Here is a 25,821-nt window from a genome sequence, read left to right on the forward strand (position 1 = left end):
CTCTTCTCTGAATGGCTGTGTCTCAGTTGCTTCTTTTTGGATGGTCAACTCACCATAAGGCAATACTTATGTTTTCCAACCCTAATGTTTTACTCATAAATGATTTGCTCATCAGCAAATGAGTTTGACCTTTGTCCTAGAGTCTTTTCTGGCACCATTCTTCTGTACTCCCACACACATTCTGCATACTCCCATCACATCACTTGTCACATTGTTTCTTATCCTTCTTCCTGATTAGACTGAGTTTTTTGATAACAAAGACCACATTTCTGTTAACACTGTGCATAGCACCCAGCACATGTAATTGCTCAGTAAATATCTGTTGCTTGAATGAATAGCCTCAAGGGCATTGCTTCCCCTAAACCTTCTATCTGATGCACCTTCAGTGAAAGAAGCAGACTCTCAAGGTGGCCTGATTTAAGGCATGGATGTACAGTCACAACAGAGAATCTCAGGAAACTCAAAGGCAGCTTCCCCAGATGCAGTCTCTGTTTTCACCTTTCACCAATATTAACAAAGAGCTCAGCACTTTACATTCCCCCTAGAGATTCATTCACAACACAGACATTAGTGGGCAATGTTGATTTCCACAAAGATTTTGTAGCAATATTAGGGAAGGGCAGACTACTTAGCATTCCTGATCAAATACATTTATTCCCTGAGATTCTTTCTTCCCCAGTGTGCTTCAACCTCACAAGCTTCTTCCCTATATCACCCAGAACAATTTAGCCATTCCCCGGCTTATTTCTCCAAACTTCCATGCTCACACCTATCAGGGCCCATAGTGGACACAAGCCTTTCAAAGATGGTGGGTGAGTGTGTGTGTTAAAAATAACATTTTCCTCTTACATCAGCGTTTGCAGTTGTTAGTATTTAAATTTGATTTTCAAACAGTTTTAAGCAATCTAACATAAGCAAAAATCATGCCTCTTCCAAACAAACCATTTTTAAAGTTGTCCTCTACCTCGCCATCCCAAGGAACTCGTTTCTTGTTGGTGACTTCCATCTCATGGTTCAAGTAAGGTCCTTCCTGCTTGGCCCTCAGGCTGTACTCACCCCATCACCTCTTGGTGCTTCGCAGTTCCTAGTCCTTGGAGAAGGGGCTTCCTCACCCAAGGCCCTGAGGTCATCACTCCAGCTGAGGCAGAAACTTTTCTCACCTGACAGCTGGTGTCTCCCCACTCTGTGGTCTCTAGGAAATCTTCTCCCTTACTAACCTTAACAATTATAATGCAACTGCAAATTTATTGATCCACTACTATGTGCCAGGAGCTGTGGGAAGCACTTTTTTGCCTGTTACCTCATTTAATCTCTAGGACCACCCTATAAGTGGTTATTATAGTATTTTCATTTCACAGATAAGAAAACTAAAACACAGATAAGGGAAATTAAGTCATTTGCCTAAAGGTGCTGAACTCACATGGGGTTTGAATGCAACTCTGATTCTAAAGTCTATACATCAGCTTTGTTCCCACGCTCTCTAATTATGGATCCAGGGCTTTCCTGGTGGCGCAGTGGTTGGGAGTCCGCCTGCCGATGCAGGGGACGCGGGTTCGTGCCCCCGTCCAGGAAGATCCCACATGCCGCGGAGCGGCTGGGCCCCTGAGTCGTGGCCGCTGGGCCTGCGCGTCCGAAGCCTGTGCTCCGCGGTGGGAGAGGCCACAACAGTGAGAGGCCCGCGTACCACAAAAAAAAAAAAAAAAGATAATCTAATTACGGATCCAGCGTTACCTCCTTGTGATTGGGGCAATCTGAACATCCCCTTCTCCCTTGCTCTCTTGTGTTGACCTCAGGTTACTCAGAGGCCTTAACCTTACTCCTGCCCTACAGACCACTACGCCCCGGTCGACTGCCTTGCTCTTAACTCAGGCTGTCCACATTCCTAACCCTAGTCTTGGAGAACAGATAACCTGCCCCAACCCAGCCCCACAGAGCTCCCAACACAAGTGACTTGAGGAAGCTAGGACCAGTTCTCAGGGAATCTGAGAACTTTGCTAGCTTTGTCACCTTAAGCACATCCTAGGGTAGAATAAATCCCCAAGGGCATCCCTAGAAGTGGCCGGCCTTCTCAGTTGTCTTTGGCTTGGAGATGACCAAGGGTTGACACTCCCTGTCCCCCACCCTGAGATCAGAATGGATTGGACATGACTTCAGGCCTTCTAGGCATTCAGATCCATTTACTTGGCATCCTGGGAGCTGGGTAAATGGCAGCTCTTATAGCAGATGGGATTTCATCTAGATAATATTTTAAGCCTGATTTTAGAAATCTTAAAGTGGCTAAAAATGATAAGAGCAATGTGAAACTAACTTTCAGCTCTCGCCAGTTCTAAGAGCTGTAGACAAAGTCCAGTGGATTCGCTGAGTCCCAAGTTATTCCAGACTAGGATCACATGGCAGCTGCCGATGGATAGCTAGGCCCTTTCATTCCAGGAGCCTAACTCTGAGCTAGTCATTATAATGTCTGTTCGGTAATCTGAATTTGTATGTTTTTCTTTTAAGACAGACTTTAAACATTAAAAAAAAAAATCTTCTAAATCCACCTTAGGTTGCATGCAGGTAGTTTATTTGGAGAATGTGATCAGTAAGAAAACCTGTAAGGGAGTGACGGAGACCGCATAGGGCAGGAGAGCTTGAACTTAATTCAGTCACAACAGACTTCAGCTGATCCCCTGGGGAGCGCTTTGAACCTGGAGTGGCTATTCCAAGCATTCCAGAACTGAGATAGAGGGTGGGCCTTCTATCCCTGCACAGACCAATCACTGGATAAGGACCACCAGAGGGAAGGGCTGTGACCTGTCTGAGGTACCTTCCTTAGGCTGAAGGCAACTCCTGGGGAGGGACTCAGCTACAGATCTTCAGCAGGGAACAGTCCTGGCAGCTGAGAGAATAACTACCTCGGACCTCAAGGGGGACCTGGGCAGTGCACAGTAGCACCTACTACATAATCAAACACCAAAATTAATACCAAACAAATACATCACAGCTCTGAAAGTAGCATGCAGTGAGCCCAGGGAATAGGGGACTATAAAATCGGATGGAGCCGTGTCCCGGCTGAATTCATTAGGAAAGTTCTTGAAGCCATAACTGTCTGTGTATGATTACCTTCTGACTCTGAAATTGCCAGTTTAGTAAGCAAAAGGAGGCTGATTAAAAGTCATATGCTTTCTAAAACCCTCAGAGGCAGGGCCTCTCAGGGCCAATTCAAACGGAGAATTCTTACTACAGATTCTTCCACATTTTTTCCATTTCTGTCTATTCCCTGAGCAGGTGGCCACTACCTGCAGCTGATAATTATAGGCTTTATGCATGCTGCACTATGAAAGGAACTTGTCTGTGGTGCCAGGGCTGACGGGAAAGTATGCAGCATAGGTTTGACCCTGTAAAAGGGGGAAAATACCCTTTTGTTATGGGCTACAGGGTTTTCAAGGCTGCTATCCATGGCAAATGTTCACCATGCTTAAAGGCTAAGGGCTAAGCATACAACCTTTTAAGAGCTTGTTAGCGGAAGGTCCATTCATTGAAAGCCTTGGCTGTCCTACGCAGTTGGCAGGGAAACAGAGTCATATTGTGTCCCTCCCTTTGTAAAAAGGTAAAAGTTCTATCGCTTCCACCGCTGAAAACATTTGATATCGCACCTTTAATTTTCAATAATAATAATATTAATAATAATAATAGAGAAAATGTTGCTGTGGACTTTGTAGATAAAAATTGGTATTTTGATCTTTGGTGAAACATTTTCTCTTCTGGGATGGAGCACGGCAGCCCTTTTGGCAATACCTACGAAAATGACAGCACAGCTCTGGGCAGGAATATTGCAAAAGCTACACTGAAATGACAAAAACAACTGAGACAAGGGATTGGCCCCAACCTGGGTGACTATGCCCTCCCCTCTCTCTCCACTCCCAATTCACATCCACTGACAGCTGCCAAACAGATGTTAATTTGATGATTATGGGTACTGAACCATACTGCATCATTATATTTCTATTATTAGAATTTTTATTCACTATTAATAGTCACTCAGATAATTTATAACAAGATGCTCATAATCTAAATTAAGTCACAAACTGATAATAAGAAAAAGTGGAGTGAATGTTTTCCATTACAATAGCAATAATGTTGATCTTTCTGATTTCAAAAATAATTACTTGAGAATACGCTAAAAAAATCACATATTATTTGTTCAATCACATGAATATTTTGGTATTAGAGACACAATTGTAGAATTAGAGGTTACCCCTGAGGTTAATGGGTACAAGTCCAACTTTTACAAATGAGGAAAGAGGCCCAGAGAGATGGAATTGCCCAGGGTCTTACCTTCGGAACAAAGATCCAGGTCTCCTGAATCTCTGGCAGTCTTCTTTCCACTAGAAGAAATATATGCTCTGGTTACTATTATATGTATATGTTAGTGGCAAATTGACTAAAAGAAAAGGAAGGCCTAGATGTCTTTTGACTAGACCAGATTCAAGATTGTTTCCTATGTCCCGGAGAAAACTAGATTTGATACTGTGAACCCCAACTTGATTTGAGCTGATTACTTATCAGCTTATGAAGCTTGTTGGCATATAACCACCCAGGCTGGGAGTTTCAGCATTTTGAGCTTTAATATCACTGTGCCCAGAACACATGCAGACCTTAGAGGGTGGTATGACAGCAGTACCCAGTGAGATTTCTAAAACCCTTAATAGATACTGATACACCTGTGGATTCCAGTGTCCCATTTTGTTCAGATTCCCACATAATGGCACACATTCACAAATCGATGGCTTGGAGACATTCTCCTACAAAGAAGAGCTGAATCACTGTGTTCTGCTAAGACTAACCCTACATGTCTGGCCCTACATACTCCAAGGTCTTAGAAGAGTGGAAAAAGCAGATACAGAGGTCAGAAGGCAAGTCACTTGTGTGAAAAAGCTCCAATCTTTATAATGTAGCCTTGCAAGTGGTATAGAGATTTTCAAAATAAAGCACCAACCTTTCTTACTTTTATTTCACCAGGCTTTTCCATGACTGCTAATTCCTGGGGATGGGAATCTATTTCCCAATTCTCTACATGTCTTGAAAATCTCAGTTTGGGCGATGGAGGTGTGCATGAAGATCAGACCTCTCCTCTAGAATGACACACAGTCCATCCTAACTAGTCCAACGCAGGATACTGATATGTGCTGACCTGTAAGCAATGTGTTTATTTCTTTAAATGAGAGTGGTGCAGATCTGTGTTGCTGGAGACAGATGCCAGGACCTACCAGCTGATGGCTGGCATAATACCAGTTGAATTCATGTTAAGTCTGAAAATACTGCCTTCACGTGCACCTCCTTTCTGAAAGGCTGTAGACCCTCACAAATATCCTTTCTTTTCCCTTCCCTTCTTGCTTAGAGATATTCTTCATGATGGGTCTCCATCATGGAAAAGAGGGGTCCCTGAGAGAGTTTTATGACTTGGAAGTGTGATTCACAGCCCCAGACCTTTCAGCCATACCTAAGTTGGGGACGGAGTTGGGATCTTGGCATTAGGCTTTGTATTAGTTATCTATGCCTATTGTAACAAAGTACCACATGCTAGGTGGCTTAAACAACAGAAATTAATTGTTTCACAGTTCTTGTCGGCAGGATTGGTTCCGTCTGAGGGATGTGAGGGAGAAACTGTTCCATGGTTCTCTCCCAGCTTCTGCTGGGTGGCTGGCCATCTTTGGCTTTCCTTGGTTTGTAGGTACATCACCCCAATCTCTGCTATCATCTTCGTGTGGAGTTCTCTTTGTATGTGTCTGTCTCTGGGTCTAAATTTCCCCTTTGTAAATCACAAAGTCATACTGGATTGGGGCTTACTCTAATAACCTCATTCTTACTTGATTATATGCAAAGACCCTAGTTTCAAATAAGGTCACATTCACAGGTACTGAGGACCAGGACTTTAACATCTTTGGGGAGCGATACAATTCCACTCACGATAGGGCTTCTAATGTAGACCCCAGCATTGTATTGGGCAGATATAGCACTAATCTCTCCCCTGCTTTCCTACCCCACTGGGTGCGTCTTCATTCTCCAGCCCTGCCTAACCCTCCCCTGGTTGGGTTTTCTTTTGGAAAGCCTAGCCCTATTGGTCTAGGATGGAGAGGAGCTTTCCTCTGTCTGCTGAGGTCTTGAAATCCAGTGCCTGGATTTCAGTGCTTCTAATACCCAGAATCTGCTTGGGCTTCTGATCCCTAGGAGCATAGACAAATTGTCTGTGCTCCTGGTCCTTTTCATCTAAATTAGTAGATGAGGCAATATTATATAAGGGTTAAGAACACAGACTCTGAAGCCAGACTCTCAGCTCTGAAACTTAGATGTGTCTCCTGGACAAGCTGCTTAAACTGTGTGTGCCTGTTTCCTTATCTATAAACCCATCACTCAAAGAGCTGTTAAGATGATAACATGAAATAATTCATGTAAAGCACTTAGAACAGTGCGTGGCACATAGTAAACGTTCACAAAAGTTAGCTGCCATTATTATTAGCATTTCCCTGGCACAATGAGCTAGTCCTGATTCTTGGAGAGGCAGGCAAGGCAAGCGTGATGGGTGAACTGACAGACTGGGAACTGGGCTCCAGGGACAAGCAGTGGAGGAAACAAGCCCCTGAAGGGAAAACATCTACAGTGGGGATGGGAGGAAGCCAGGATTCATCAATAAAGGAGGAGATGAGAGGGCACCAAGGGGTCAGGAATTATCTGGGAAGCACACCCGTAGAGGCAGTCAAGCAAAGGATCTGGAGAAATATTTCAGGGCCTTTTGTCTGCATCCTCCCTGGAAGCAGAATGATTTCAGACTGTGGGCAAGCTTGAGCCTCAGCAGGCACACAGGGAGGTAGACCAGTAGTACAGGTGTAGCGGGGGTGTGTGTGTGTGTGTGTGTGTGTGTGTGTGTGTGTGTGTGTGTGTGTGTGTGTGTGTGTGTGTGTGTGTGTGTGTGTGTGTGTGTGTGTGTGTGTGTGTGTGTGTGTGTGTGTGTGTGTGTGTGTGTGTGTGTGTGTGTGTGTGTGTGTGTGTGTGTGTGTGTGTGTGTGTGTGTGTGTGTGTGTGTAGAAGTCACCAGGAAGTTCTTGGCTCCACTGCACTATTCCCTAAACTACTGCACTATATTCTAAACATACAGTCTAAGAAGACTTTGGGGACCATCCTCGCCCTCACCCTTCAAGCTTCCCCTCTGGTTTCTCAGTGTCAAGTCCATGTCTTTCATCCAGAACAGTGGCCACCCTGGGCTGCTGCTGCCAGCAGAGGTGCTCTGCTTGCAAAATTCTCTGTTTGGTTGTCACTGTTTGGCTATTACCCCACTGCAAAGGAACAACTCAACAAATGAGTTTAAACTATTCACTTTTCAAATATTAGGTTAAGGCTATCTGAAGTTTGATCAAGATATGGTGGATAAGAAATCACTGCCCCTCCTAAAAATTTAGGTTATGATTCAAGTGCTGTTTCAAGAAGTCTTTCAGAATGTTGACTGTATGCATTACCCCAGTGCCCAGCAACCGTGGCGTAACTACATTTCGTCAGTCTTTAGTGATGAAAGATGTATATGGGTGAAGCGTTTGGTCATTCAAAACAGCAACAACCTTCTCCTGACCCTGCTATTCCCTTAAGGAACCACCCTACCTCTTGCTTTCCCTCTACTCCCCAAATTGTTAAGAAGCTAGCCCATACTTGTTCCTACTGCTTCACCACCCAAATCACATTGGATTGTATAATACTTAGCTCTTTGCCTCCTCACCACTCAGTTAAAATTGCTCTTTGGAGGTTGTCATTGCCTTTCACATCACCAAATCCAATGGCTGCATAACAACTTTTAACCTTCCTGGATTCTCTGTAGCACTGGATACATTTAAGAATTTTCTCCTCCCAAGGCTTCCATGACCCTGAGCCACTCTGGGCTTCCTGTCTCTGTGATGGCTACTCCTCTGGATCCTTCTTTAATCTTCCTTCTTCCCCCTAAATGCAGGTATGTCCAAAATGTGTGTCTTCTTCTCCCTCCTTTACCCTCTCTTTGGCTATGTCTAGTTCATTGGATATGGAAGGGCCTCCAGACAGTGGGTTGTTGGAAACAGAATATCCAAGGCTAGGTATGTTTAGCGATGAGACTTTGCAGAATCTCCCACCAGGAAATGAGAGCAGGCATTAGCCCAAGCACCAAAACAGGAGGGACCAGCTTAGCAATGAAGCACTAGGGTTCCACACTTGTATGCAAGGTAGGATAGGGGATGGGCACCAAGGTGTCTGACCACAGGATAAAGGAAGGGTTCAAAGCAGTCTGTAGGCCAGCATGCTTGAAGAAGCTTATTTCTGATGGTTGTACGTAGTATCTTTAACGGTGTTTCTGATCTCTCCACAGGGGTTAGATATCCCTCTTATACTTCCCATCAAGTCCTTATCACATTGGATATGGTGTGTTGTATATTTACTAGTCTATATCCACCCGTAGACTGTAAGATCTCAAGAGCAAAGACCATAGATATCATTTTTACCATTGTATTTCTAACTCAAGAGCAAAGACCATAGATATCATTTTTACCATTGTATTTCTAACGCCAAGACCAGTGCTTGTCCCATAAAAGGGGCTAAATAAATATTTGTTGAAAAAGTGAGTGAACTGAATTTTTCAATTTGGAAATCAAGTAAGTGGAAATTATGGGGAAGAAATCATATGTAAACCAAGATAAAATCTGTACAAGGTACATACCATATAGTCATGTAGCATTGTTCGAGGTGGGCTGCAAATTTCACTCTGAACTTCCTAGCAGTCAAAGCAAAGGAAAAAACTCAGTTACAAAACTGATAGTGCCTATAGGATTTAAAAAGAAAAGTTGCTCAGATGAAGCACAACCATCTCTGTGTTGACTTAAAAGAAATGTCTCTAAGAAGTCTCACAAAGAGTTCCTGGCTGGGCTACAGACAACATGTTCCAGGATTTCCCTGTAATAGATATAACAGTAGATTCTGTAGGTCTATTTTTTATAATGTCCTTCAATATAGGCTAATCACATACAGTAAATTTAAAGTAATTCTGTGACAGGGAGACCAGAATAAGTTAGCCAAGTACCCAGAATTCTGATGAACTGGTTGGATCCAAGGATAAAATTTAGAATATCTAGAATAAGGTGTGTTCTGAGGAACATGATTACTCCCTGTGATATGATCTAAAACAAAGATCTCTGTGGTCGAGTACATTTGGGAAATATTGCATACTCATATTAGACCTATCTTTTTTGGATATTTATATATACATTAACATATACTAAGTGCTCTAAGAAGTCCTTCAGTAAAGAACTTGTAACCCAGAATTTTACCAAAATAATAATTTGATCTTTTCATCATATAATAGCTGTTTACATTTAAGGGAAATTTAAAGATGACACTTTGGGAAACAATCATCTAGGGAAACTATGTACTGTATATCTTCAGGCAACTCTATATGAATATTGTTTTTCATTTAAAAATTTTTTAAATTTATTTTATTGAAGTATAGTTGATTTACAATGTTGTGTTAATTTCTTCTGTACAGCAAAAGGATTCAGTTATACATATACATATGTATTCTTTTTCATATTCTTTTCCATTATGGTTTATCACAGGATATTGAATACAGTTCCCTGTGCTATACAGTAGGACCTTGTTGTTTATCCATTCTATATATACTAGTTTGCATCTGCTAATCCCAAACTCCCAAGCCATCCCTCTCCCAAGCCCCCTCACCCTCGGCAACCACGACTTTCTCTATGTCTGTGAGTCTGTTTCATAGATAAGTTCATTTGCGTCGTATTTTAGATTCCACATGTAAGTGATATCATATGGTATTTGTCTTTCCCTTTCTGACTTACTTCACTTAGTATGAAAATCTCTAGGTTGATCCATGTTGCTGCAAATGACATTATTTCATTGTTTTTTATGGCTGAGTAGTATTCCATTGTGTATATATACCACATCTTCTTTATCCATTCATCTGTCGATGGACATTTAGGTTGTTTCCATGTCTTGGCTATTGTGAATAGTGCTGTTGTGAATATAGGGGTGTGTGTATCTTTTTGAATTAGAGTTTTCTCTGGATATATGCCCAGGAGTGGGATTGCTGGGTCGTATGGTAGTTCTACTTTTAGTTTTTTAAGGAACCTCCATACTGTTCTCCATAGTGGCTGTATCAATTTACACTTCCACCAATAGCGAGGAGGGGTCCCTTTTTTCCACACCCCCTCCAGCATTTGTTATTTGGAGATTTTTTAATGATGGCAATTCTGACTTGTGTGAGGTGATACCTCACTGTAGTTTTTATTTGCATTTCTCTAATAATTAGTGATGCTGAGCATCTTTTCATGTCCCCGTTGGCCATCTGTATGTCTTTTTTTGGAGAAATGTCTACTTAGGTCTTCTGCCCATTTTCGATTGTGTTGTCTGTTTTTTTTTTGTTACGAACATTGTTTTCACAAACAATAAAGTTTAAGTTCTTAATAAGAATCTGTCCACTGAGTGTTCCAAGTTACTTCCTTTAGCAAGAACTTGGAGTAAAGATATTCCATTCTGCCAAATACAAATACACCTTTTGCTTTGACAGTGAACTGAATGGCAGGGCAGGTCATCTCATTAAAAGCTCCTAATCAATCTCTGTGCCCACACCCTCCCCAGGGAGGACACAGAGGCAGGACAAATATTGTCCTTGGAAACAGTCATGACTTCAGTCTATTTGAACCCAGTGATACAATCTGAATCAACTTAGTGTAAAGCAATCTGAAAAATCAAAGTTAGTGTGAACTGTAGTAATGGGATTCTTCCCAAGAACTTCTAGGTGATTGTAGAAGTGGTGAGGAACAGAATGCTATTGTTATTGAAAATAACATCTATAGATTATCTTCCCAATGACTCTACTCTCTATAGGTTAACATGCCAATAATTCTGGCTGCTTGATTTTCTCCACTGAAATTTAAGATTTAAATCACCAGATAATAAAAAAATCATACAATGCACATTCTACCTGGGTAGGCATGCTTCAGCCTAATAATAGTGAGTAAATGTAATTTCTGTGCCAAGAGGGAGCATAAAAGAAGTTTGTATCCTGGTATATTCCTTCTAACCAAATGAAGACTTCCCTTTGTAGTATGTCAGAAAAATATTAACTACATGAGGGACTAGAGGCACTCAGAGTCCAAATCACCCAGGCTAACTGAGAGAGAGTCCTAAGAAGGAAGAAGAAGACATAACTTTTGTTTCTTTTTCTGTTACTAAAAAAGAAATCCCTAAAATATTTCCCGCCGTAACTTACCAGGTTTTGTAGAATCAAGAAAGATAAAGCATCATATAAACCTATCAGATAAGTGAGCTAATATCAATTTCACACTTCATTCTGGAGTTTATTTTATTTTTGGCAGCAAGTTTTTCTTCCTAATTATATTTTACTTAGGTTGAAATTAATTTTAAACGGCGTTCTCTGTGAACACACTGAATAGGAAGCAGGAAAATCTTCCTGAGATTAAAAATTGACCTTGAACAATCCAAAATTCACACTCACCAGGGATGACCTCATTCACGCCATGAATTTACCTGTCTCTGATGCTTTGAGGGCTTCCAAGTCAACATCTCCCCTCCAACCTCGCTATGCACTGAATCCCACTGACTCCTGAGCAACACAGGTCTGTGACATGTGCAACATGAGTTCCTCTTCTTTCCTACCATCTGTCACCTCTGCTCCCTCCTCCCCATCATCCCAACGTCAGTGATTGGAACTATGTCCCACCCAACTGTCCAACCCAAAATCTGGAGGCCACTCCAGACTCCTTATTCTCATCACCATCTTTCTTGGGACTAAAAGCCAAATTCCTTGGCATGACTTTGAAGGGCCTTCACGGTCTAGCCTAGTGTTTCTCAGTGAAGGCCCTATTGGCATTGGGACACAACATTTTTCTTCTTTGTGCACAACGTCCTTCTTATTCCTAGTCCCACTTACTAAATGCCAGTAACAATCCCTAATAACCATTAAAAAAAGAAAAAGCTTTCCTAATGCTCCCTGTGGCGTAACACTGCCTTGAGCGGAAAATCACAAATCTCACCCTCCCTAACTTTCCAGCCTCATCTCTCACTATGCTTCTCCACAGACCTGGCATTTCAGCCACACAGGACGATTTGCTCTTCCCCAGAATGCTGTGCTTTCTCAAGCCAAGTCTCTGTGCCTTCGCATGCACTGTTTCCTCTGTCTATAACACCCGCCTTTCAGCCTTCTCCTTCCTAGGCCTGCTAATATCTATACTTCAAGACCCAATCCAGGGAATTCCCTGGTGGCACAGTAGTTAAGAATCCGCCTGCCAATGCAGGGAACACGGGCTCCAGCCCTGTTCCCAGAAGGTCCCACATGCCGTGGAGCAACTAAGCCCATGCACCACAACTACTGAGCCTGCGCTCTAGAGCCTGTGAGCCACAACTACTGAGCCCATGTGCCACAACTACTGAAGCCCGCGCACCTAGAGTCCGTGCTCCACAACAAGAGAAGCCACCGCAATGAGAACAAAGAGTAGCCCCCACTCGCCGCAACTAGAGAAAGCCCATGTGCAGCAACAAAGACCCAACACAACCAAAAATTTAAAAAAGATCCAATCCAAACTCCTTTGTCCTTGTGAAGTCTCCCAGCCCCACTTCAACCAGAATGACCCCTCATCCCTTTAAGCTTAGTGGTAATTACTATAAGTCTCTCTCCTTTGGACAGGTCTAGACAGACCACATCTCAAAATACCTGCCATACCTACATCCCACTTTGAGACAAGCTGCCCTCCCCATAGCCCTGCCCTAGGGAGATTGGCTCTTCATAGATCCTATGATTATCTCACAACTGATGGACCAGCAGTGGCACCTGGTCCAAGGCAGCCCACTCATACCAGTAATCCATGATATGTTCCCGTTAAAAAAAGACAAACTACATAGCAGCACTATTTACAACAGGCAAGACATGGTCCAACCTAAGTGTCCATCGACAGATGAATGAATACAGGAGATGTATACACAGACACACACACACACACACACACACACACACACAGGAATATTACTCAGCCATAAAAAAGAATGAAGTAATGTCACTTGCAGCAACATGGATGGACCTAGAGATTATCATACTAAGTGAGGTAAGTCAGACAGAGAAAGACAAATATCATATGATATCATTTACATGTGGAATCTTTAAAAAATTATACAAATGAACTTATTTACATAGAGAAATAGACTCACAGACATAGAAAACAAACTTATGGTTACCAAAGGGGAAAGATTTGCGGGGGGCAATAAATTAGGTGTTTGGGATTAGCAGATACATGCTACTAGGTATAAAATAGATCAACAAGGTCCTACTGTACAGCACAGGGAACTATATTCCATATCTTATAATAAACTATAATAGAAAAGAATATGAAATATATATATGTATAACTGAATCACTTTGCTGTATAGCAGAAGTTAACACAACATTGTATTGATAAGTCAACTATACTTCAATAAAAAAAAGATGAACTAGGCTCAGTAGATTCTCTTTCTCTCTCTCTCAAACTTACAGTAAGAAATACAAATAGAATGAGCTGTTCTGTATTGTCAGGAGCTGATATCACTGAAAAGGCACAGGGGAGAGATGACCTGAGGAAAAGGTCAGAGTAAAGTCTGTGTGGACCATGAGAGGGACGGTGAGAACAGCAGAGTCACAGAGGTGGCACGTGGCCTGGGCTCCTCTCCACCATCAACCCACCAGTCCTGGCAGCACAGGCAATAACACTGGGGAACCTCAAGAAGAAGCACAGAGAGAAAGCAGGGCACCAGGAGAGCTGAGCAACAAAGTGAGCCCTACGGCAGAGGCAATGCGTGTCGCTGATCTGCCTCCAAAGAGCCTCACAAACCCAAATGTGACAGGTCTTTTTTTTTTTTTTTTTGGCACCACACTGACCAAAAGGGAAAAGCAGCCCAAAGGGAAAGGCTGTTTCTTAGATCTGCCTCCACTGATCACAATCCCCATGGCCTCGGGCAAGTGCTTCTGGAGCACTTTTTCTCATCTGTATGATGGATATTTTAGTATCTGCCCTGCCTGAGATCCTGCTCAATGCTTAATTAACTGTATGACCTTGGGCAAGTCATTCGGCCTCTCCGAGCCCAGTTTTCCCAATTTTAAAACAAAGTCAATAAAACCTATTTCACAGGACTTCCCTGGTGGCGCAGTGGTTAAGAATCCGCCTGCCAATGCAGGGGACACAGGTTCGATCCCTGGTCCAGGAAGATCCCACATGCCGCACAGCAACAAGCCCACGCACCACAACTACTGAGCCTGTGCTCTAGAGCCAGTGAGCCAAACTACTGAAGCCCATGAACCTAGAGCCCGTGCTCTGCAACAAGAGAAGCCGCTGCAATAAGAAGCCCGTGCGCTGCAACGAAGAGTAGCACCCGCTCGCCACAACTAGAGAAAACCTGCGCACAGCAACGAAGACCTAACGCAGCCAATAAATAAATAAATAAAAGAAATTTTAAAAAATAATAATAATAAAATAAAACCTATTTCACAAAGAGGACACAATAATCAAAGTAGATAATAAATGCAGAAAGTATCTTGTAAACTGATAACTGCCACTTATATATGGTTATTATTATTTCCTTTTTCCAAGCCTTGCAATTATCACAGAAGACATTTTATTGGTATTTATAATTATACATATAGATATAACATATTCATTGGCATGATTCTAAAATCTTACTCAATTCTACTCACTTAAATCTTAAACCCCCTTTTACACTATTTTGTAACTGAAGCTTACTTAAGTTCAGTAACCTCAATCAAATAAGGGATCGCTGTCCTTCTAAAAACCATTTATCACTTGCCTTCTATCACCACACCTTTTTTTCTGTTCTCTAGGAACTTATTCAGAATTTGAGTACAGTAAGCATTACGGGAACTACAAAATCTGCTGGACACGTTTTGTAAACCATTTCAGAATAAAGTATATCACCACGCTTTGGATTTAGATTCCTTGAGACCCAACCATAAAATAAGAACAAATGTTATGGTTCTGAGCAGAAATGCCATGAAGTGATATGAATGCAAATTAATGAGTTATTGTCAACAAGTACGTCACACCTGACATTTTGCTGTATAGTGTATAAAGAAAGACACAAGAGCATGATACAGCAGCTGTCTTAGGTTACTCACATGATCTGAGAAGTCTGCTTGCCTTCACTCTGGTAGGAAACCACTTCAGTGGTAAATTCCAGAGGTGTACTGTAAGAGATATTCCTATTGAAACGTCAAGCTTCTCACATTAGTTCTAAAGTCATCGGCAGCAGTAGCCCTGTTTAAGTACACCTTACTTGTTCTAAGAAATAATTTGAGGTGACAGACATATGTATGCCACAAGATCAAAAGTAAAATAAATAAGGAAGTAGAAGCAAAAGGATAACAAGGGTAGAAAAATAAGATGAAGCTGCGAGTGAGCGATTACGTTGTTTCCAATGTCTTCAGTTTCACTGCTGTTGGGCAGAATGCAATTTTTATATGTGTATTAGGGAGACTTGTTATTATGTCTACACTATGCATACCCTCATTTAAAAAAAAATAACTCTAGGGCTTCCCTGGTGGCGCAGTGGTTGAGAGTCCGCCTGCCGATACAGGGGACACGGGTTCATGCCCCGGTCCGGGAAGATCCCACATGCCGCGGAGCAGCTGGGCCCGTGAACCATGGCCGCTGAGCCTGCGTGTCCGGAGCCTGTGCTCTGCCACAGGAGAGGCCACAACAGTGAGAGGCCCGCATACCACACACACACACAAAAAACTCTAGAATGTATCCGTATTTTTTCCCTAATTTTCTTTCTAAGGTCCTAAAAGTGGACCCTAGCTGATTCTACTGTCAGTATCTGGGTCATTAGGAGTAGATATTCTTTTAAATTCTTCTATATTTAATAAATACAGTTAATGAATTTAACACTGATAATAGTCTCAGTCACCTGAATGACATTCCCTGGTAAGGGTAAAAAATGTGACCCTGTCAGCCAAACAGTTTGATTCTCCCGACAAAACTCCACAGCTCACAAATCCTGCCATGTGGGTATGGCCCGCTGCGGAGCAAACGCCTCTGTGCTGCCCACAGTGTAGCTTCCCAGGCTAACTTTCCTAACCCACCATGGCTCAAAATTGTGGCCAGGTTTAAGGCACCGTAATGGCAATATCCTAGGAAGCCACTAGGTGGAAGGGATTTTTTTTTTCCTATTTCACAAAACCTTTGTTTTCTCAATCAAAACTGTACCCCAGGTGGACAAGCATTTTAAATTATTTGTCTTCATTTTTTGTCGCTGCATCTTCCAGGTAAGTTTGTTGTTGTTTTCTCTTACAAAGAGACTTATTTTAAAGGGCACATCGTCACATTCTCCCCAGTTACCTGAAAGTGCAAACGTTATATTTGAAATGAGAAGGGGTAATTATTCAGATCTGTTTCTCATGTGTTGGAGCTGTGGTCAGGAGGGTCTGTTGGGTTAAAGACAAGCAAGCAGGTGTGTATGTGTGACCTGGAGAAGGTGGCATCCTCATGGTCATGGAACCAGGAAGCAGTATCCTAGAAACAGTGGAAAATTGCTTCAGAGTATTTATTACCAGTGTGTTCAAGAACACTGACGTGAATAGTATTAAATAGCAATATGAGGACAAAGCAAGAGCAAGTAACAAAAGTAGTTATTCTTCAGGGCAGGAAAGGAGAAAAGAAAGCTGTTGCCCATCCCTCGTGCGCCCTTCCCCACCAACATTAAGAACCCTGAGGCAGCAGCTAGGCTTTAGGGTAACTGTCTTGCATTGCATCATTTGGTTCAGTGTTTAACCCCCAGTCTAAGGAAGCTTCACCTAACTGGTTCAGAATACAGGCCTTTTCCCCAAAGTCCTGCTCTACATCCTTACTTTTTACATTAATGGTGGTCAACCTACCGCTTTAAAAAAAAGGGGGATGAGGGGCTTCCCTGGTGGCGCAGTGTTTGAGAGTCTGTCTGCCGATGCAGGGGACACGGGTTCATGCCCCGGTCCAGGAGGATCCCACATGCCACGGAGCGGCTGGGCCCGTGAGCCATGGCTGCTGGGCCTGCGCGTCCGGTGCCTGTGCTCCGCAGCGGGAGAGGCCACATCAGTGAGAGGCCTGCGTATCACCAAAAAAAAAAAAAAAATTCACAGCCTCTCAGTTTACCTGACTGAATCAGAAATGACTGGGTAGTGGACTTCTGTTATTCTTTTTTAAATTATTTATTTATTAACATCTTTATTAAGAGTATAATTGCTTTAGAATGGTGTGTTAGTTTCTGCTTTACATCAAAGTGAATCAGCTATACATATATATATATCCCCATATCTCCTCCCTCTTGCGTCTCCCTCCCTCCCACCCTCCCTATCCCACCCCTCTAGGTGGTCACAAAGCACCGAGCTGATCTCCCTGTGCTATGCGGCTGCTTCCCACTAGCTATCTATTTTACATTTGGTAGTGTATATAAGTCCATGTTAAGTCACGTCATAAAAATAGAGAACACACTCTTCTTTTTAACATTTGACAAGCTGAGTGCATCTAGCAGGGTACTTGAAGATCAGTTTGAGATGATTTCATAGAATAATTTAGTTTTAAAAATTAAGACAAGGTATGAGAGACAAAGGGCGTATTATTATTCCCCTCTATGGCCCCAACAAGTGTCCTGACAACAACTCCCTGCCTCCCTTCCATTTCTGTAAAATAAGGGAACCATGTGCCTACCTTACACAGTACTGTGAAGTTTTATTGGCTTTGGAACACTAGTAAGTAGCAGCCTGAGCTGGTTCCTTGGAGAAAGGTGGTGTTATCATTACTAAGACCCCAAAGTCCTGAAAGACCAACATGAAGGGCTGGGGTAGGAAGAAGTCCACTTCTTTCTCCAGGGAAGGCAGTAGAGAGGATTAAAATTGTGGCCGGTGTGAACAGAGCACCCTAGCCAACCAGACAGACCGGGGGCTGAGGCTTATCCAAAAGTCTGATACTACGTAGAAAGCTGCCCCAAAGCCCTTACTGGATCAGAGGATCCTGAGTCCCGTCGAACTCAGGGCTGTGACAAACCAAATGAGCTCAGACACCAAGTCTGATGAGGCTCGCTTTGTATGAATGTCCTGTGGATAGCAGAAAACGATCTCCTTTCTTTCTCCTTCTCCTTCCAAGTATGGGAAGTGGATTTGGCTAAGAAACAGGAAGGAAGTGGAGGAGGGGGGAGAGTGGATGGCAGCCTCCCCTGCAGTGAGGCCTGTGCAGGGAACAGCTCAAACTGTGCTGCTGCTGCAGGCTTTCCCACCACTACCTGCCTCTGGCTGGTGTGCTCTGTCTTTCTCCGCTTCACCTCGGAGGGGTACAGGGCTCCTATGTTCTCACAGGCTGGGGGAAGCGGGGGGCATCCAAAAGCTAACCGAAAGCACCCAAGAGCTCACTCTAGTCAGGGCCTGCAGGCCACTGTCCTCACGAGAGCATCAGCTTACCTTCACCAAACTTTAGAGGGATACAGAGGTAGCCTAAGGCAAAATGCTGGCTCTGTAGGAGTTACAATCCACCTAGTGATGCAGAGGATGGCAGAGACCACAGTGTAGGACCCTGTAAAGTTAGTGCGAACAGTGCAGGCAGGCTAGTCCATACATGCAAACATGACATGAAGTCAATCACAGGAAAGTTTCTTTGAAGGTGTGAGTCTGAGCTATGCTTTGGAGGAGGACTTAGATGGGAGCAGGGAACTTCTTGGGGCCCAAATGGACATTGCCAGCATGAAATAGAGGAAAGGTGATGGTGGGGAGCGGGGGTTCATCCTGCCATGGCACAGAGCAACTGTTTCTGGGGTGGAGTCAAAATGGACCCTAGAAACAAAGCTCCAGCCCTGTTGACCACAGCCGTGCAAGTTCAAGGCAGAAGTGGGAAGGGTACCGCAGTCTAGGCAGAGTGAGTAGCGTCCTGCATTAAGCATAAATAAGAGTGCTTGGCCTGGTGAGGAAGGAGAGACGTCTATGTCAAGGAGCAAAAAAAAATGGTGGTCACCGTGAGGGTTAGAAGGCAGGCCTGGCTAGATGCATTTAGATTTAAAATGATTGACAGGGCTTCCCTGGTGGCGCAGTGGTTGAGAGTCCGCCTACCCATGCAGGGGACACAGGTTCGTGCCCCGGTCCAGGAAGATCCCACGTGCCGCGGAGCGGCTGGGCCCGTGAGCCATGGCCGCTGAGCCTGCGCGTCCGGAGCCTGTGCTCCGCAACGGGAGAGGCCACAGCAGTGAGAGGCCCAGGTACCGCAAAAAAACCAAAAACAAACAAACAAAAAACAAATAAAATGATTGACAGCAGGAGGCCCCTGGAAGTTCCTGAGAGAGAAGTGACATGATGCAAAGGGGTTCAAAGAAGCCAATTCTGAAGACTGTCCGGTGAATTGAAGAGGAGAGACTATGTGCGTGTGGGACTGGGCAACGGGGACACCAGTAGCTACCAACTGGGCTGTGTCTGTGTGATGCTAAAGCAAGTTGGCTGATGTGGGACTAAACCACAGGCTTAATCTTCCTGGTCTATTATAGTAGGCATCAACTTTTCAAGTTTAAAAAAAAATTGATGCAGTCTATTAAGCTCTTGTCTCAAGAAATAGTTCACGATCAAACAACAAAAATCACTGAAATTGTGGCCTCTCAGTGTTACCCATTATGTCAAATGAAATGTTTTTATAGGGCCCGAGCTATCCAGAGGGGATAAATGACCTCACAAAGAGATTAAATGCATTAAGACAGAGTTCTACCTTTGCTGGTGTTAGCAGTATTTTGGTCAAAAGTAGCACTATTTTAGGAATAAACTCTGAGCAGAGAATTTACAGACCCAAGAAAGTGAGGAGTATATATATGCAATGAACCTGTCGGACACCTTGTCACTACAGTGCGGCACGCAGCTGACTGACACTCAGCAGGGTACAAAACCCACAAAAGCCAAAGATATGATGATGAGGGCCTCCAGTGCCTGTTTTTGCTTAGAATAGTGATTCTCAGCCTCGCTGGGCATCCTAATCTCCTGGGGAGCTTTTCAAAGAGGAAGGATGCAAGGCTCTCACCAGAATCTGAATCTCAAAGGATGGAGCCTACATTTATCTGTATCTATATCACTTTTTTCTTAGGTTCCCTGGATACTCCAGATACTTCTCAGATACTCCAGTTGTGAGCCACTGGTTTAGATCTCGAAGCTGAAATGGTCTCACACAAAACACACACACACACACACACACACACACACACACACACACTTCTGTGATAGTCAAGCTTGCCCATTTTTTCTTTCAGACAGAGATATAAGAATATTCACAGATATTCTGGGCTTATTGGGGTCTCAGAATCTCTAAATTCTTCAATCAGTCTCCAGGGTTTTCTTAAATCTGGTACTATTGCATTATAGTACTTTCCCAACTACCACGGCATTCTTAAAAAGCAGTTTTCCTAAGTGGAGATGAGCCCTCACTCACCGCCCTGTGGGACAGCTGCAAACTCTTTCCCTTGCAGTCCTCATTTTAAAGCCAACCCCTTCATTTGTGTTCCGTCCTCCGCCCAGCAGTATTCACTGAGATCCACATTCCTCATTGATCCCTCTTCCAAGAAATAAGAAGGGGGGAAGGGAATCATTTCTGGAACCCACGGGGAAGAATTAGCCTCCCAGGAACAAAGTCACAGAAGAGCCCCTGAATTCCCTGAGGTAATCTCCATTGAATCAAAACACAAAGAGGGAGGCTAATTCAATTAGCAAGTGATGCCTTGTCCTAGAATAAACTTCTTGGACTAGAAAGGGCGGGGGGACCCTTAAGGACTGGTGCCCAGACTGCCAACAGCGAAAATATTGGCAATGCTTGGAGCCTGCCACCCAAGGGACAATGGCTGTTCACTTGAGAATTACTTATTGAAAAAGTAACAAAGTGTTAGGCTCTTTAGGACACAGAGTTGTGTTCACAAGATAAAGTACACTGATAAAACACGGAGAAAGGGAAGAGATAAAAATATTCTTCAGGGAAATGGGGGTCTAAAGTACAAAAGAGCTTCGGGGGAACATTTCACGTTCTGACTTTTAAGTGAATTGAAAACACAATTCTTGAAAGAAATGCATCTTGAGAGTGCACTCAGCGTAGAACAGGGAGTTCGTCTAAGACAATTTGGGGGGGAAGGGGAGGTTATGTATTCAATCTCCAATGTGGTGTCTTGCATGTAACAGCACCAGAGAAATGTTTACTGGATAGAACATTATTTTAGTATAGATTGGGGTCATATTTTCACTCTCTCGAATTTAAAAAAGATACTCAGAATATTAGAGCTGATGCTTTGATCTTGATATTGTCAAACATCTTATCCAGAGTCCCAGTATTACTCTATTTAGATGGGATGAGCAGCTCGTGGAGAGTCTGGGTTCTCTTGCTAGGCCCTTCCTCTGTAGTGGCCCCTGAGCAATCTTGAAGAAACCCAAGGGCTTGGGGTGCACGGTTTGGAAGCCTCCAGTCTAGCACCTCTGTTTTTACAGGTGTGGAAACTCAAAGTGTGTGGGAGTCAGAGCCCAGTGCTCTTTCCACCACACCGAGGTGAGGTCCTACTAAGAGGTGTTCCTGTCCATTTCTTTTCCATGCCTGTGAATGTTCTGTTCCGGGCCCGTGATGTACAGTGAAAGAGCATGGGACTGGACGTCAGACAGACCTGGGTCTGAACGCTGGTTCTACACTTATTTGCCTTGTATTCTTGGCAGAGTACTTAATTTCACTGAGCTTCCGCTTCCCTTACCAAGTGGGGATAAAATGCACATTTTAGATCTTGGCAATGTACAGAAAGTGCCTGGTATGTGTCTTGGGCTCAGTATATGTTAGTGCCCTCTTTCAGGCAAGCAATCGAGTATTTGAATACAGAGACAAGAGAGGCAGAGGGCACTATCAGAATAATAATAATAATCATGGTGCCTAGCACTTACTATTTGCCACATTCCGTACTTGGCACATCACATAGGTTAACTCATTTAATCCTCAGAATAACCCCATGCAGGAGGTGCTGTGTTTTATCCCCATTTTACAGGGAAGGAATCGAAGGCACAGGTGGGTGAAATAAGCTGTTCAAGGTCGCAAAGCTAACAAGTAGGGAAGTTGGGGTGTAAATCCCGATGACATGATTCAGAATCATGCTCTTAATCAACACACCATTACTGCACAGGATAGGAGGCAAGGGAGGGCTAGAGTGGAGGGATATGGGAGGGGTTGGTTGGTTTGGGTAAGAGGACCATGAAGATCTGGCATTATGGGGTGTGTTTACATGGACAGAGATATCTAGGAGAAGGTATCTCAAGGTGCTAGAGCAAGAAACTGAGGTCTCTCTCCCTCTTTATATATAAAGAGGGAAAGAGGGAGAGAGATCTCTATATATACATATATATATGTAAAGTTTGGGCTATTGCATACACATACACACACACACACACACACACACACACACACACACACACACTTTCATGCATTACCTTATTTAATCTCCACAATAGCATCCTATGAGACAGGGCTGTTATCCAGAAGGTAAAATAACTTGCTCACAGCCATACGCTTTTTAAATCATGGTGCTAGTAAGTGAAACAGCTGGTGCGCCTTTACTGCTGCATGGGTCCCCAAGCATTTTTTCCTACACCAATTATAAAACTACTTTTCATAACCCTTCCCTAACTTCAAAGGATTTTTATCCACCAGCACTAAAGTCATCTATAGATGTCAATGGTTATGTAATTCTTCACTTGTGGCCTTTCAGGCCTCTTTTCTAAGTTCACAAACGACATCTTAGTATTTTCCTCTGCAGGAAGAACCTCTCCTAGGGAGCCACAGCGACAGCCCTCTTTAAACATATGACCTCTGCCCTGTCGTCACTCTTTCGTATAGCACCACAGCGGTTCAAATCCTCTCGGCTGTCCATAAACAACTGCACTCGTGAGGCAGAAATGACTACTAAAAAGAGTAGTAGAGACCCCCTGTTGAGAGCTCTAATAGGCTCAGCCAGGGACGAGGGAACATTCCTATCCCATCCATATGTGTCCTCTTACGGGGTCAGCTGCATGGTAACAGGCACAATAACAGCTTCAGACAAAAGCCGGGGATGATATTGAACTCACTTTCCCAGGAGAAGCCTTTCTCAGAAGGCCACCACATTCTTGATTACGGACAGCAAGCCTAAGGGGAGGAATAGATTTGAGATTTTTTTTCCATTTTTAAAACTACTGAAAATAATTTGTATACACTCCCCCGGGGCTCTTTTTTTGTTTGGTTAAACTGGGCCTTTAATTTGGAGACGCAAAGTGAGGGGATCATCATTACGTACACAGCCTGTTCCTTTCACCGCAAAGAATATAGCAGAAAGTGTTCTTGCTCTGTATTGTCTAAACGAGGCAGGCAAGCTAAAAGCCCTGTGTTTTTGACTTATCAGATCCCAGGTTTCCAAAAAGTTTTTGAAAGATAAAGCAAATTTTTTGCACCCTGGTTAAAAAAAGAGTATTTGTTTTACGCTTAGGATGTTAATGGCGGTGACAAATAGACACCCTGGCGGCATCTCCATTTCTATGGAACACTTGAAGCAATTCCACAAGGGCATTTTCTCTGTGGATCCAGTTTTCTCTTCTGTTGCCAATGAGTGTAATTTTAGTGGTAGTGTGTCAAAGTTTATACTCTTGCCTTAAAGCATCTCTTCAACTTGAACGGCATAAGTGAAATCACCCAAGTGTATGGCCTCACTGGTAATATGGCTTTTAAAATATAAGCCCTTCTCCTTTATACCCCTTGTCATTAACTGGTAAATTACTAATTTATTTCCTATTAGAATTTATATAGTTTTCAGCAATTAAGAAGAAAGGCATAATTGCTGACAAACCCAGGGCACTATTTAAATCACTTCCTTGTTGACAACATATTTCTCTTTCCTCAAACTGAATGTCACTGAAATCTGATTTGTGCAGAACCCTTGTGGACGAGCACGCTGCACCTGTCACCTGGGTGCTAGCATTCTGCTGAGGATCAATTTACATAACCTCATTTAATGGTTCATAAATCATACCCATTAAGCCCAGCTAACAGGAACCGAGGGTTCTAATTTATGCTGCCTTTCATAGCAGAAAATTGGGAGGCTGGAGCCTGTGGATAAAGAACCCAGGTCTTGCCTTTGATTGTTGATTGTGATGGTAAATGTATGGATGATGAGAACAGATTTTCACTTTATTGATTTCCTGCCAAAGCACAGCATGCTTTATTGTGAAAAGGCGCCTTTTGGCAGCAATGCTAGAAGTGGCAGTTGTTTAGGAGCCCTTTGCCAAGATGAGGTCTAAGACAATACAGAGTGGTAAATACTAAAATAATATCAAGCTGAAATGTTATTCTTTGAAAGAAAAAAAAAGATTCTCTAACCTTTTGGAAATCAGTGACCTTTTCTCCTCAGGAGCACCTCCTCCGATCACCACCCCCCCCACCCCAAAGCAAGTGAAGCCAAGAATCAGGACAAGATGTTTTTAAGAAATGAGAAAAAACAATGCTTTTTCCTCCCCGCTCTACGTCACTTGCTGATGGAGGCTCATGCAAAATAATGCAGATGTCTAGAATCCTTCAGATAATGACATTTCAGCCAGCGCGCTCTACTGGGCCAAGTTTGCAGCCTCTGCACTCTCTCTTCTGCCATGGACTGACTGCTTTTTGGTTGAAAACCCGGAAATACCATTTTTCTCTCTATTTCATTTTTCGCCCTGTAGGTCAAGATATTGTATCAAACTATATATAGTTCTCTGCAAAATGCAATATACAAAAGGTCATCTTCTCACAAGTGCTTGGGCTGGATTTCAAAATAGCAAAAGTGGTCCTAAGATCATTTTCCAGATGAAAAACATCTCTTAAGTATTGCTGAGGCATATTGATTCCCTTCTCTCATCTCAGTTCTGCCCTATAATGGACATTGTATATTCTCATTTTACCTTGTTCTCAAAATCTTTGTTAAACACGATGATTTTTTCCCCAATAAAATGGAGTCTCTCCCCACTCGGCAGCCCCTACCCCCGACTCTCTCCTCAAGGCAGGGCTTTCTGAAACACCACTTTATTTCAGGTTGTGGGTGTTGCTGTGGAGGCTTATTTAACATGCACTACAGACACCGTGGACCCTTCCCACCCCCATCTTTAAATTCTAAAGCTGACATGTGGAAAGCCAGTTGGAGCTAGGCAAGAGAATCAAAAAGTTTGGCAATCATTCTGTCTGCTTTTCCATCCGACATGACATGCCTTCTCATTTGTTACTGATCCTTCTTCATAAGGGAAAAATCAATGGTATCTGTGTCTTTTCTACTACCTGGGAGGGTTTGTCCACAGTCAGGTACACAGTGCTACTAACAGAACGTAATTCGACATGTCGGGTATAAGCCTATCTGGAACACATTACCTCTGCTCTCCTGGTAACAGAACTCTCCTTTCCCAGGGGAACCCATCCCATATGATGATGGGGTTAACCCTGCTCCCAACTCTATCAAAAGGGATAGGCCCACAATGTGGGATAACCGTGTCCCTTGTCCAGCAATCGGTTCAGGAATGGTCACTGGACACAACCCCAGGAGTTGTCTGGAATTGCTGTCAGAAGAGACTATCTCTGTTCTCTGGAGATATTAACCTGGTAGTGGATACAGTGTCCAAGAAATGGAGAGAGAGTGACAGAGCTTCAAAGATGTCATTTGAGCCCCTGGATCCAGCCATGTCTGAAATTAGATGAACCTTTGGGCTCGTACCACATGATTGTGTTGTCCCAATATTGTGAT

Source organism: Orcinus orca, chromosome 2 (genome assembly GCF_937001465.1).
Source record: "Orcinus orca chromosome 2, mOrcOrc1.1, whole genome shotgun sequence".
Lineage (NCBI taxonomy): Eukaryota > Metazoa > Chordata > Mammalia > Artiodactyla > Delphinidae > Orcinus > Orcinus orca.